This window comes from Halyomorpha halys, unplaced genomic scaffold (genome assembly GCF_000696795.3).
Source record: "Halyomorpha halys isolate HHAL.00 unplaced genomic scaffold, Hhal_1.1 Scaffold1967.1, whole genome shotgun sequence".
In the NCBI taxonomy this organism is placed as follows: Eukaryota; Metazoa; Arthropoda; class Insecta; order Hemiptera; family Pentatomidae; genus Halyomorpha; species Halyomorpha halys.
In genome coordinates, this window is record NW_027112357.1 from 48,448 (window position 1) to 63,794 (window position 15,347).

At 30.0% G+C, this 15,347-nt stretch overlaps 1 protein-coding gene across 1 annotated transcript in view; it reads right to left on the reverse strand.

Annotated features, from left to right (window-relative positions):
• The window catches only part of LOC106690912 (transmembrane protein 151B), a 46,551-nt gene extending 31,658 nt beyond the window's left edge, over nt 1-14,893 (reverse strand). The window contains exon 1 of the mRNA XM_014436509.3: nt 14,766-14,893. The gene's annotated coding sequence lies outside the window, so the exon portion shown is untranslated. The remainder of the gene's footprint in view (nt 1-14,765) is intronic.
• Nucleotides 14,894-15,347: the final 454 nt, after the last annotated feature.

The window sequence follows — 15,347 nt, forward strand, 5'->3', positions numbered from 1 at the left end:
AATAATTTTAATATTAATCTTATACTGCTTTAATCTTCTTGTATTACTACATTACATATTTTCTTTCAATAATACTTACATACCTAAATTATATGTTTCTTCTAATTTTCTTGTTATTCTGTACTTTTATTTTATTCCTTATTATAATTATTATTTCGTTTTTTATTCTTAGCCCTGATAAAGACCTGACATTCTGGCCAAAAAAATTGGTACTAATAAAATATGTTTTAATTCATTATGTTCATTTACTGATCGGACATAAAATCATCTTCTTCTCATATAATATCCACAGTAATTTTAATTTAATTTTCAACGTTTATTTAATAACTTATTTGCTGATGTTTTGCGTTGCAGAAAATCATGTACACATCCGAAGAACAACTTGAATGTTTCACTTTTAACCTCAAAATAGATACTGTCAATTATTTTTATGGTCGCCATTAGCTCACAATGGGTTTGTTATTTTTTTTCACAATGGTTCACAAATGTTTCAATGTTTTGGTAGGATGGAACAAAAGTATACCTACAAGAACATATGTACTTCATATAAATAATTCGACAGTGATAGTGATGTCACTCATCAAATTAGATGTGTTAAAAATACTTGTTCTGTCAACGAGTAATATTAAGTTTCCAAATGCTAAGACGGTGGGTAATTTTATTGTTAATGATCAGGTGGCGCTATAATTGGTATAGGCTAACAACAGCGCAACCTACCAACCACTATAGGAAATGCTACCCGATACTACTAATTCCTTACCAGCAATATAATTAAATTAACATTCTCGAAGTCACTGGCATCGGGAAATATGTTCGGCTAGACGGAATATACGGGGGTGCGGTACAAAGTCTTAGTAATAAACTAACAAGAACTGTAAACATTTTGAGTTCATAATCGTCAAAAGACCTTATTTAAAAATAAATATTAATCATATATTCATATAATTTAATCATTCGCCCTCTAATTTAATTCAAATCCCTTTAGATGGATTATTTTCAAAAGCTTCATGGTCTCGCTCCTCCCCTATATATAATTAAATGAGGAAGATAAAAGAACGCCTGATGGATACTATATCATTTTAAAGGAAAACATAAAGTGAAATTATTAATTAAAAAAAAAAATATTTCGTTTATACAATTGGTAAATATTTATAATAAATATCAGTTAATTTCAAATCAGACACTAGAATTTTGAACCAACAGACATTTTTAGTAAAATTAATTAGTGATGAAAATTGTTGTATATGCGGTGAATAATTTATTATTAAATTTGATAGGTTTTTAATACTAAAATAAATAAGAGAATAAAGTAAAATAGCATTTGAAATATAATGAATCTTTGCCAAATCTGGTCTTTGAGATAAGTTAAACGATTTGGTTGGTTGATAAGTTGGTGATAATATTTTAACAGAAATTGTAAATAAAAAGAATTACGATTGAGTGAAATAATAGACAAAAAATTTTTTTTATCTTATTAATTTATGTTTAAAATATTAAATAGATTAATGATATTAGACACAGGCAGAATAGTATCCTTTTTAATGACATGTTGATGCTGCAAAATTTCAATTAAGGTAGAAAAATCAATAATTCATATACTTTTTTTTTTAATTTTAATAATAATAAATTTGTTATTAATGTTATAGGTGTCCTGAAGAATGGCCAAATTAGCCAAAACGTTGGAGTTTTGAGTGAATAAAAAATATTGAGACTATATGAATACATTTTATTATAATTGATAAATATTACAAGTCAGGGACAAGACAAATGTATCGATGGCTTACTTCTAGGTACGTGCTAAGTACATTTCCACAAGCTTTACGAAAACTACAATTAAAGGTTCTCTCAATTAGGAAAATTAATTGAGTTAAAGTTGTGAAGTAAACCATTGACATATAATTTTAAAATATTCTTAATTTACAAGAACCTGTATTGTATGATCAAAATTTGAGAAATTTTGTTCTTTTACAAACCAGCCCCATCTCGTCACCGTGTTCCTCAAATACTTGTCCAGAAAATGCTCTAAATATTATGAAAACTAAACAGTATTTACATAGATGGCCGAGGAAATTAGTACTAAAGTGGTAATAAAAAAAATCAATGTGATTGGAAAATCTCTTGTCATTATGTAATCAATGGATTCTTTAATTCATGGAAAAATAGTAAGTACTACAGAACTTGCATTTCTGCAAATGTGGGGTGAAAATCAACTATTGCATTTTCGGGACGCAATTAGAAATCACATGTGACTGGTTTTATGTATACATATTACATAAACTCTGTCATTTGACTTGTCATTTTAAAGTAAAATAGTTAAATAACCAGCGCTGGCGGTGGAAATAATATTAAGCTGGGTATTGTGTGTATTATCTAGTCAGAAAAATTTAGTTAAATGCTGTGCATAAGCTAGATTGTGTGATTGTGAAAAAATAAATATTGAAGAGACATCCTACTTATACCAAGATCAAGCAACATTTCACAAACAGTAAAAATGTCAACAATATAAATTGTACTGCACTAGCTAACCATAGTATAACGTTAAACCATAATTTTAACTTCGACAATCCCACAATAATAGACATGACACAAAATACTAAAATCAGAAGGTTTCTGGAAGCAATTATATAACCAAAAATATTCAAGACTATAAAACAGACACAAAACATTTAAATACACATTATTTCGATATGATAAATAGATTTAAAAAAAATTAAAATCTGTACCACGACATTCCATGAATGGTTCAGTATTTTGTAAGTACTGTTATTGGACCAACGGTTGTGCAAGGAGGTGATTTAGTCAGAATCACGCTCGACTATGGGGCTGGGTGGACCCCAGGAGGGCTCCATAACCCACAGGGTTGACTTACGGCTATAGTGTAACAGAAAATAATTTTCTGCCCAGCCGGATTAGAACCCAAGTCCTTGGAGTCAGTAGCCTAAGCTACTGACTCCGTACCACGCTGCTACGGCGCTCCCTATAATAAATAGATTAGCCATATAGATATAGGGTGTTTTTTTAAGCCCGATAGAACTTGAAATTGTAAAAAATAACACAAAAAATTAAATTGTAATCAAAATTTTTTTTTTATTCGAAAGATCAATACGTGACATTAACATTTGAAAATGATTTCGGGCATATGGGCACCGCGGCTGTTCTTGACGAAGCGCATTCTGGACGTCCAATTTTGGGCTCCTTTTTCGAGCACTGCTGGCCGTATGTCACGAATAACACGAACAATGCTGGCCTCCAAGGCGTCAATTGTTGCTGGTTTATCAGCATAAACCAGTGACTTCACGTAGCCCCACAGGAAATAATCGAGAGGTGTCAAATCGCACGACCATATGCGGCAATTTTGCTTATTAACAAACCCGTTAAGCCAAAAATGCGCCTCATCGCTGAACACAATTTTACAGAATGCGCTTCGTCAAGAACAGCCGCGGTGCCCATATGCCCGAAATCATTTTCAAATGTTAATGTCACGTATTGATCTTTCGAATAAAAAAACAATTTTGATTACAATTTAATTTTTTGTGTTATTTTTTACAATTTCAAGTTCTATTGGGCTTAAAACTACACCCTATATAAAAAAATCAGAGAAGATATTTGAGAGTAAAATGATCCAATCATAAATTTTAACTTGATTTACACGATAGATTAATTGGACATATAAATAGGTACGTAATAAAACAGTATATTGGACATATTGATATGGTCCAAAGAGGTAATGTCTAATATAGGGGGATAGTTTGTGCTATAGAGATGCACCAATAAATTAATTAATGTAGTGTAAAACAATTTTAAACTATGATTATATAGATGACATGATTTTAATAGAGAAATTGAAAATATGATTACAATAATTTTAAATATACATATATAAAAATTGTTGATAATAATAACTTAATTTAACGATTGTAAAGATGTATGAGTATGGGGCAATTGTCCTGAAACGCTGTACAGTGAAAAATATTGAATAGGTTACATTCATTTTGAAAGTTTTTTCACCTCAAAAATTAAAAAAAAAAAATATTTTATTTAATTTTTAGGTCAAGTACAAGACAGGACATTATTTCTTTTTACACAATGAATTGTTTTTTCCCATCGCTAAGCATTTTGACTCTTTTATTCTTAAATTAATTTTTGCAGTTGTGAAAGAAAATTTATAAATACTTATATTAAATCTTTAATTTTTTTTTAGTTGGTGTTTACCTTTTCTTTCTGGATGCTTAAGATATCATTATTTGTTTTTTAAAAAACAAGGGGGAAAATATACTCAGTAATTCTAAAAAAGGAAGTTTCTTTTATTAATTAAATGGGCCTGTAGACCTAAAAACTGATTAGCAGTACGCGGCTAAAGGTGAAAAGCTTTTCCTCTTGTTTACAGGAAATCTTAAAAAGGTTTCTAATTAAATAAAAATTTTAAAAGAGCCAACTCCTATTAATAACATAACAAGCCTGTGCTTGTTATGTTATTAATAGGTTGTTGCTGTATCAGTTGGTACTAGGAAAAATAAAACATTGAAAATATGATTAATAATTTATCGGTGATTGGGTTAATATACTCTAGAGAGGTCTTAGTGTTTCTTTATAAGCAATATTTAAATGTGAGAACAAATATTACGTTCGAGTGGATGGCGTTCCTCACTAAAAAAAGCTTAGTTTATCTTATAGGTTAGTCGTCAGGTTCAGAAAAACAGATTGTGATTTTATTTCATAGATCTAAAGACAAAAGTGATATAAAAAAAAATTAACTTTTAACAGTTTCCATAATTATTCGAAGCACCAAAAATTTCTAAAGCTTAGAGTCTATTATTGTCTATAGATCTAATAATAAATCTAATATTTTCTGCTGTATGATAGAAACAAGTGTTCTCAGTTCAGTATTGTCCTAAAGGAAAAACAATCTTTATAAATAGTAAATTTCTAATTAATTTAATCACATCTTCAAACTGTTGTGTTTAATTTCACTTATCATAGTAGACAGGTTGAACGGAAATGGTTTAGAAAAATATGACATTGTATGCAATGGCTAACATTTTTACTGAACCTGTAGAAGCTTTTAATTATAGTGTTGCAGAATCAAATGGTTAAGTATTGGAATTTTCTGTATTTCGCTTTAACCTCTACACATAAAGGAAGAAAGGAGAGGACATTTTTGTTCAAGGAACCCTGGGAATTTTGTGAAAAATGTTCCCTTTTTTCACTATAAAGATATCGGAGATATATTGGGTATCAACATAATTCCAACATATTCAACTGTAATAATATGGAATATGAATTGAATAAAATATTAAATAAGAATTGTAGAATTTTTTGAAAATGCTCTACTTAAAAACTCATGTTGCTAATTATATTCTTGTTTTTTTATTATTTATTAAATTTGATCTTGGGAAATTGCAATAATTAATAATAAAAATAAAATTTTATCAAAAACTAGTCTAATTACGTATCAAAGAGAACAAACAACGTCTATCAGTAATAAAGGTGTATATACTTTAACTTCATTTGAAAATTTATTATTTAATTTTTGTTTTTCAAATTTTGTTTATATGATTCGTCCGAAAATACGTATCTTCATAATTTTTTAAGTTTGAAATACTAGTATACATATAGAATCGCTAAGTATAACAGGAATAACTGAATAGTTGACAACTAATTTCCCTAACGATAAAATAAATCAATAAATTAATCTCTTATTACTAACATTAATCTCTTATTAATTAATTAATTAATCCTTAACGATAAATAAAATTAGTTTTAAGAAGCTTAGAGAAAAAAAAAACATGAATTCCTATATTTGAAATCATTGAAAAGATTAAATTTTCCACAAGGTAATAAATCGACCAGTGATTCTAACAAAATAAAATTGAATTAAAAAAATTCATTCATAACAACAGACATTAGGATAAAAGGGGGTACTATAAACTGTTATTTGATAAGGAAGTGTCATATTCCTTCTCTGTCAATGAAAGTTTCTCTCGGCATATTGAAGATACATAGCAGAAGGGAGAGACCGAGAACTTGCGGCTTCTTCCACCACTTCCGGGTTTAGACCACAGCCATTTGCGATATGAAATTGAGGATGGGTGTCCTTAGTAAATTTAGTAATGGACAGCTTAGTAATTTTCAAGAATTAATTAGTTATCAAGAAATAGACTTAGGAAATAAGTCATTTAAAAATAGAGATTTATAAAAAAATACAATTCTAAGAAAAATCCTGCATATAGTTACTTAAGGGTTCACTATTTAATTAATTATTTATTATGATAAAAAAAAAAAACCAAAGTAATATTTGATAAGTTCTCTCATATGAATTTACTATCATGATTATGGTTTAATGATGGTTTGCTTGTTGTCTATTGTAGGGAGTTTAGCTTTCTTTTAAGTTAGCATCTAAAATGAGATTTGTTGGTCGAGTTAATCCAAGTAAAATATAATGGGTTTTCATGAGAACCTGCCTAAATGTTTATAAAAACATGTAATGGATGACAAGTTTCTACTAACAACATATTTATTGGATTTAAATGTTTTTTTACTCTCACTTAGCTATGTACGTAACATAAATTAGGGGACAGTATCGCATCCATGAAAAATTTGAAATTCACGTTTTGAGGTTCCCTGAGTCCAAACTAGATCTCTGTGATCGCTTAATATGTGTCTGTGAGTACGTTAACAGCTTAGTTCAAAAATAAAAAGTTGTACAGAGCTAAAATAACCTATTAAAATATTAATATAAAATAAATTAAAATGTACCTAGGATGTTATAGAAATGTGGTCAGTTTAACTCAAAGATGAAAAGTTATTCGAAACTGAAATTAGACATTTAAGGTGAATATGTACCTGAGACATGACAGCACATTTTTGGGTTAAATCGACCAGCTGGAAGTGACGCTCCATTTCCACGACCATTTCTCGAAAATGGCTCAAAGGATTTCGATTGAACTCGCGTCTATGTAAGATGAACTGTTCTTTAATAAAAGTCTTATACTCGTTGAAATAGTCTGATATGGCTTAATTGATGATTATTTAAAAAATTCTTTCTCTAAAGAACCTCTAATTTTGTTTATCTGAAATCATTATCCATTTCACATTTTTAAACATATCTCAATATGAATAAATATTTTTTTTAATTATTTATTTAATGTAATTTACAACTGTATAAAATAATACAATAGGTAAATTTGTTGTATTTTTCATATACTTCAAACTTTAATTTAAATTAGAAGGTCCCGTGGCCATCTTCTTTTAAGACGCCTCGGAGGATTATCAAGGATTGTTAAGGATGAAAGATTAAGAATTAATGGGTTAGAATGGTTAAGGAGTTTGGAATGAAAAGACGCATATCTGTTTTGGGTTAAATCTGCAACGAATGGGATGTTAAGGTCTTTGTGAATGGGTTTTGAATAAATATAAACTGTAAAATCATTTAATAACAAATTTAAGGAGATAAGAAAAATATTTTTTTTTTTAAAGGTTAAAACACATTTCCAGAAATAAAAGTTCTAGTATAGACTTCTTATACACCGTTGGAAAGCCAACAATTTTAGAAAAAATAATACGAAATACATTAAGTCGTAGAATATAAAAGCATAAATAAAATATCTGTTCCAATTAGTTACCAAGATATGATGAAAATATAAAGATAGTTATGTTATTTTTAATTTCACACAACCAGTTTGAAGAAGCCTCCTCAAACACTGCTACAATCTAGTGGAAAACAAAGTAAGCTCAGTACCAATTAGTATGAACAAAGCAATTTTGATGAGTGAACACAGGCTAACTTGGGCAACTTCATTTTTCTGGAAGTTTACTATTACCCAGGAGGAGTGAGTAGTTTCTTCAACGTAGCCAGGCTGGGGATGGAATCAAGGTGGGAAAACCGAAAATAACAAAAGAGCTAATCTTCAAGCTCTACAGTGAATCTCAATATCAGAAACAAACCACCAAGTAAATTGTAATACCATTCATTAATCTATGTAATCAATAATGAAAATTTAACCTACACTACTAAATAACATTTTAACCTCTTTGGTCAAACCAAATATAACCAATTCGTAATTAGTTATTTTGTATAAATTGTTTTCTACTATCTTTGTACCTTTCTTGACTACCACCTGGACCATCTTCCTACAATCTATTAATATTATCTATATCATTTAGAATTATCAAAATAACAATTGGTCGTTCATAAGAATGGTAAGCAAGGATAAACTGTTCGTTAGTTTCAAATCACGATTTGAGCGTTATATATTCATTATTTTCTTTGGTCCATCATTACACTACATCTTTATGCGATTTCAAATCTGTCATATTTGTTTATTGTTCAGCAATGGTCGATTAAGGTAGAGAAAGGGACACTATCGATTAAGGTAGCGAGAGAGATGAGGCCGTGCTATGAATTGTTAAGGCTGCCATTCAATATGCATGCCCGACCAACATAACTCAACCCTTAAAAGACAGCTCTTTCCACCAGTGTCCTACTACCTACTTTCCTTCCGATATTTAATCCCGTATCTAGAACACTTTCCACACACTCCTCCTATGGCGAATTAATCAACTAGGAAAAGTATATGAACTAAAGAACTCTACTTGGTAATCCCTGCATGCCACATCATATATAATAGCATAGTAAATAGGTGAACTCGGTATCGTTGGAAAAGAACTCCAATGATTAATTATAGATTTCATATCTAGGAAAGGCGTATCTAGTATACTCCCTATGGTATCTAGTGTTTGAAGTAAATATAGCGCATACTTTTTCAGTCTGTTCCCATCAGGAACCAATAGAGATACATAAAATAAAAATATATAATATAAATACAGGAATACAAATATAAATATATAACATAAATACATGAAAATATGAATAAATTCAATATAATATGTGTACGGGGAATCCCTGTTCGGGCTTATAACACCCAAAGCCCCGTACACGACAATATATTTTTGAAATTCGATATGAAACGTTTGTATCTCGTAAAAACATTGGCCAAATATAAATGTTTTGCATTTGGATGGTAACTAAAATTATACATTTGCTTGATTTGAAGGAAATAAAGAATAATTCGAAATATATTTTAAGAATTACATACCAAATACTTATAAATACAAGAAACTATATTGTTGAATACATGGTATTTGATATGTTTTATAACATTCTCTACCCTTGGTGCTGAGAACAATTTTCTTGATTTTTGTGCAACAAAGCTGATATTACATATTATTATTTTGAGAAAAATCTGAACGAGATTAAATGATAGGGAGTTCCTTTTCGGTTTCAGTACAATAAAATCCATTTAGAATAGCCAAAATTATCAAACCAAATTTTAGGTTGTCTAACTATGTAATGTTTTTTGGGTAATAAAACAAGGTTTGGTTTAGGGAATTTTTTTCTATACATATATATTGTTAAAAAATGCTTAACTAAAATATTAGATTAGCCAAAAATATCAAACCAAATTTTAGATTGTAAACCTATGTCATACCTAAGCCATTTGCCTTTGGTAATAAAAAAGGTTTGAAGTTTAGTTTAGCTATTTTTTTTTAATATATTGTTAAAAAATGCTTAATTTTTTTTTCATATATTTATACTCATACACTGCTTCTAAAGAATGAAAGCCTCAGAGAGTCTGTTGGGAGGTCAAGAAATTTTAAATAAATTGGTTATTAAAAAGCGAATGGGTTATAGTGCTGGTAATATGGTCATTGGTTGTGGGAGCTATGTGTATTGTAAGTATGATAATATAACATTAATTATTATTAATTAACGAACAATAATTTTCTTTGAAATCACATCCAAATAATGAGCTCCTTTTATGTTATAAAGAAGGTACAAGACATTTTATACTTGGTCTTGGAAAAGTTTTAATGAGCTTGTTTAAGATTTTTAAATACGTGCCAGCTGATAATATAATACAAATTTAATTGCCATTCACGTAGCTGAAATATATTTTTAGAAACTCTGTGGGCCTTATTAAAATTCTGAAGAAATCGAGTTCAAATTCCTTCTTCAATGCAAAGAGCTTTTTAATATTCATGGAAATAATCTAATTGCGGGCATATTACAACGAAATGCTTTTAGGCAGTGTAATATTTTTTTTTATTCACATTTTACAATGATGGTTATTTGCATTCCCTTTTTATATTTCAGCATAATCCAAAGAGAATTGCTTTATTTTTTTACAAGCATAGCTTACTGGTTGCAGTAGCACATAGCATATTAGTCTATCAGAAATGAGACCCGTATTTTTTTTTTTTTTTTTTTTTTAAAATTCTGTTATTTTTTCCTATGGTATCTTTTATTTCTTCTATTAAATTTTTGTACATGCCATATGCAAATAATGGTCTATAATTTTTTAGGAGTCTAGAATAATATTGTTGGTAAGTATAACAGTTTCCCTAATAATCAAGAGGTCTTCCAGAAAGTTCTTAGTCCAGTTCAGAATTATTCCAGGAGATCCAAACCTGAGGCCTCTCACAACATAATCTTTCTCTGAAAGCGGGTAGATTTTTCCTTTGAGGGAAGGGATGCATTTCTCATATATTTCTTCATTTTCTCTTTCCACTCTAATCGCCTGTTTTTGGACCCGCTGTAATGACCTCTAAATTCGCTCTGTCTCGACGAATGCAACCTTTTGGCCTAACGAAGAGCTACGATTTGAGAATATCTCTTGGATCCGTTGATGCAATGTATCTCTTTGAGGTACTTTTGTCTTAGGAACCTCACCAGCTCGTAATTAACCTTATGAAAGCTTATTATGAGTATAGAGTTTTGGAGGCATTTTCTGAGCATAAGGCCTGGCTCAATTGAGACTTTCAGCCGCATACGTGATAGAGGGCTCTCGGAAGTACTTGCTTCTCACATTTGTATCTATCGAATTTTAAATTCACCGAGAAATGAACTTCTGTGCCTTACTAAATTCTTCAAAATAATTTTCTTTCTGCAATAGCCCCAGAGTCCTCATATTTCGATGGCACTCTTCAACACTAAGTCTTTTAGCACATTGCACTATTGCCGTGGTTTAAATAAACGTTGTCTGGAACAAGGCGTTCGGTACATTAGACATGCGCTGAGAAATGGACAAACGCTACAAAGCAGCCATAAGTCACAATCTAAGTAGCACATAAATATATCCTCGGTACGTATAACATCACCGTATTAGAAAGATGCCCGATAAAGGTTTTTATACTCCATCGGATATTATTTTATTAGATATTAATATTTTTTAAAACTTTTTTGAGGTTAATCACTTCCATCTTTAAATGAATTATTTATTCATGACATTGTACCACGTTTCGGGACCACTGTCCCATATTCATGCGCTATAAAACCTTAGAATATGGGACAGACGTCCCGAAACGTTGTACAATGTCATGAATAAATAATAAATAATTCATTCAAAGATGGAAGTGATTAACCTAAAAAATGTTTTAAAAGAATTGATTCACCAGACTTCCTAGAGAGATAATCCAGATTAGATATTAATAGTAACGGCCATTTTACCTTCTTTTATCGTGGTACGCACCTTATTTAGTTAATTATGAGAGATAGTTGACCGTGGATGATGAATGAGGAGAAGATGGTTGGGGGTGCGGTCAATGAAAAACACAAATAAGTTCGATTAACCTATTTTTAATGTGCCAACGTTTCGGCTAGAGTTTCTAGCCTTCTTCAGGGCTAAAAACAAAACAAGATAACAACCACAGTAAGTATAGAAAATTGAAAAAATAAAAAGGAAAGTATAAAAAGAATAATTTTACAAAATAGAATTAATAAAATGAAGTGATGAGAGAAGCGGGAAATAAAATGTATACATAGGTAATTGAAAAAGTGGGTAAAATAACATAATTAAGGAAATTAAATAAAAATGAAGTTATATAATGCAAAGAAGTATGAACATATTAGTTATTAATAATTTAAAATTTAAATATGAAAAGAAAATGAAAATTGAGAGGAAGAAAATATATGTAACAATAATAGATATTTAATATAATATCAAAAAAACAATATCAATATAAAAAACAATATCTAAATATTTAATGGTATGCTCTACGTCCGATGTTTGTATCCTCGTTATCACGGGAAAGAGCAATTTATAGCAGCTCCCAATTATTTATTACTACAACCTCTCTCTTTGAATTTATAGCCTGAAAGTATTCTTTGGATACTATTTATCATTTCCTCTGGACCATTCTAATTCTTCTGATTATCTGCTTAACTTGACTACAAATTCAGGATATGTCCAATATACCTTTGAAACGTGGTATTCGCGTTAAAAAAGATCGACGTTCAGGTGAAGTAGCGAAGACGTCAAGAGTCCTATCCTGGTTGAAAACGAAGATCCTGGGATAGTGCTAGTAGCTCATTGGTCTGCTTGGTTGAGTAGGCTCCTCCTGCTTTTATTAATAGCCAGGAAAGCAGCAAATACGTTTTCTTGTTCGATGGCATTCTTGAGTTTACGCAATAAAAAAGATAAATGATCTCTTTTTTTATAACATTAATTCAGTAATAATAATAATAAAAAAAAGAACCATAATAGGCAAGGAGTTCAATACTATGTTAGGAAGTACTGTTTCTTGATCAATCGTTGTGCTGAGAGGTGATTTGTTCAAGACCACACTCAAACGTCTAGTTTTCCCTAGTAAAGGGCACTAATTTAAAAGAGACAAGGTGTGTCCAGGAAGGCTCCAGAACCCATGTCTTGGCTCACTATTGGTTTAACACAATAAATAATTTTAACACAATAAATAAGAAATAGATCTTTAGCGTTTTACTCTTTACGGCTTACTGCGCTCCCTATGATAATAACTATAGAGAACAACTAATCTCACGTATATGTAAGTGATTTGATAAAAAATCGATTATTAATGCTGTACAATACAGTGATCAATGAACAATAGAGTGTGAAACTAGAGGAAGTTTTTAACCAAACAAACATTTTAAACTGTTATCGAAATAATCAAGATAATGATTTGAGTGTTACTATATTAAATCTAGAAATTATTCATCTCACGATTTTAGAAGTTTTGCAGGGATAAAGTGATAGTAGGAAGTCCAAACGATAGAATCATGTTGTGAAAACTTCTATGGAAGTTGTATACAAGCTTCTTAAAGTGAAAATAAAATAAGTTGAAAATATCATGGAATACTTAAACGATATGATTAATTGTGATAAAGTAATTAGCATTCATAAGTGGTTACAAAGTTTGTATTTTGCAAATTTTTTAAACTTACAATACTTTTACAGTATATTAAAATGTTTCAATGTAGTAATTGAACATAATAATATTCCTTTATGAAGTTTTTAGGAAGGAGAACTCTCTGATCTAAATAAATTTTTATAAATGTAATCAATACAATTCAACCTTTAAAAATATTTGCGAAAGATGAAAAAAATAAAAATGGAAGATAAAACTACAAGGCTAGTGGCAACATGAAAAGTGTGAACCTCAAAGTGCGAAGGAACCTAATCTCTTAATCCTCTTTGAGAAGAAAACCCAGAAGCTATGATCCTTTTTAGACTAAGTAATCCTTTTCTGGGATTCCAAATCTAAATCTCTTACAATGGGCAAAGTTATTCAGTTTATTCTGTATTCTTGTTTGCCATGGCTCTAGTTTGTCAATTATTGGTAGTTAGCGGAGATAAATTTTTTACTAGTGTAATCTTGGCAATCCGTACTGGTGTAAAAAAAAAAAAAATGTTACTTTTATATGAGAAAACTCAGCAAGGCATATTTTTTTAAGTAAAAGTGCTCATGTGTAAAGGACATTTTTAACTTCCTGCTCTATAGGCTTCCTGCTCTATAGGCAATTTATTGTAATCACCACAAAAATCGAAAGTGGAGATTTTTATAGCTTAGGGTAATTTAATTCCTATAAAAGATATAAGGTAAGAATTTATAATGTAAACAATATTTTATGGCAATCATGTAATCAATGTAAATAAATACGAAGTTCCTTTAAATAGTTTATATAATTTAATATTACACAATACCACCCCTTATTATATTATATAATTAATGGTAACAATATTTTATAAATATAAAGATATTTAGTTAGTAAACTGATATATTCAAAAAGCCTTTGGAAAGGAATTCAATAATAAGGAAAGTTTAGCAGAACTTAATCTTAATTAATTAATCAACTTATTTTTGAATGATTGCCTTCAGCAATTATCCTGGTATCTCAATCGACGACAGTATACATAGTATTTCTTTGTAGGTATTAGAAATATTTACTATAAATTGTATCTATAAATCATTTGATTCTGTGAAACTAATTTAATTAATAGTAATAAAATGTATAATACCAATTTTTATGACGAGCTACTTTTTTTTATGTACTCGCTTCGGCGGTACATATACTAACATTGGAACGATACAGAGAAGACTATTTTTTTTTTTATCACGTTTCCAAATTTTATTTATTTGGTAAATAATAATCCGAATTTTTTATTTCTTATCATTTTTACCCCTCTTAAAAAATAAGGCGGTTCAATGTTAATAAAACGAGAATTTCGATTGGCAATACTCAACTATTAAGCCAACTACCAGGAAATCTTTACAGTAGAATATAATGATGAAGTATTTTATTTTTTATCTTTTTTTGCATTACAGTAATTAATAATGTTCCCCAAATCCTAAATTTTAGGTAGAAAGATTATTATAAAAAGATTATAAATTATTATAAAAAGCAATAATACATTTACATTATTAAAAATCTATTTTGTTATACTGTATTAATTATTATAAAGTTAGCGTACCTTGGTAACATGGCTGAGCCTGCACCAGGTGATTGCCCCGATGCAGCCGAGGATCAGCGCGGTGAGGATGAAGCACTTCCAGTTGTTCTCCCGCTGGAGGGTCCCGCATAGGGTCTGCTCTACCGGGTATTGCTGCAACACCAATAACAATTATTACAAACTGTTGATATTATTTTCCTCATAGTCTCCTTACGCTCAACAATAAACACACCCCTACAAAGTTGATTAAATTTTCATAGAACAAAAATTAATAACCTCGAAGCATATTAGAGGTATGGTAGAGAGAGTTCTGATTTTATAAAGAAGGTTTTGCTTTGAAGGTCAAGAAATGAGGTTAAGTAACAGCGAAGAAGATTAATGTTTTTTGTATTCCATAGTAAGGGGAATAAAGCATTACTTTATATCTCGTAACTGCAATGGTGTCAGTTCATTTCCGGCCATATCGACATTTATTTCATGGCAGCCTCAAAAATAAGAACCTCGACCTCCTGCTATGGTTACAAGCAGGGTAGGAACTAACAGGATAAACTCACCCTCTGTAAGTTAGAAATGGCCTGAAGGGGGAGGGAACACTGATAATGT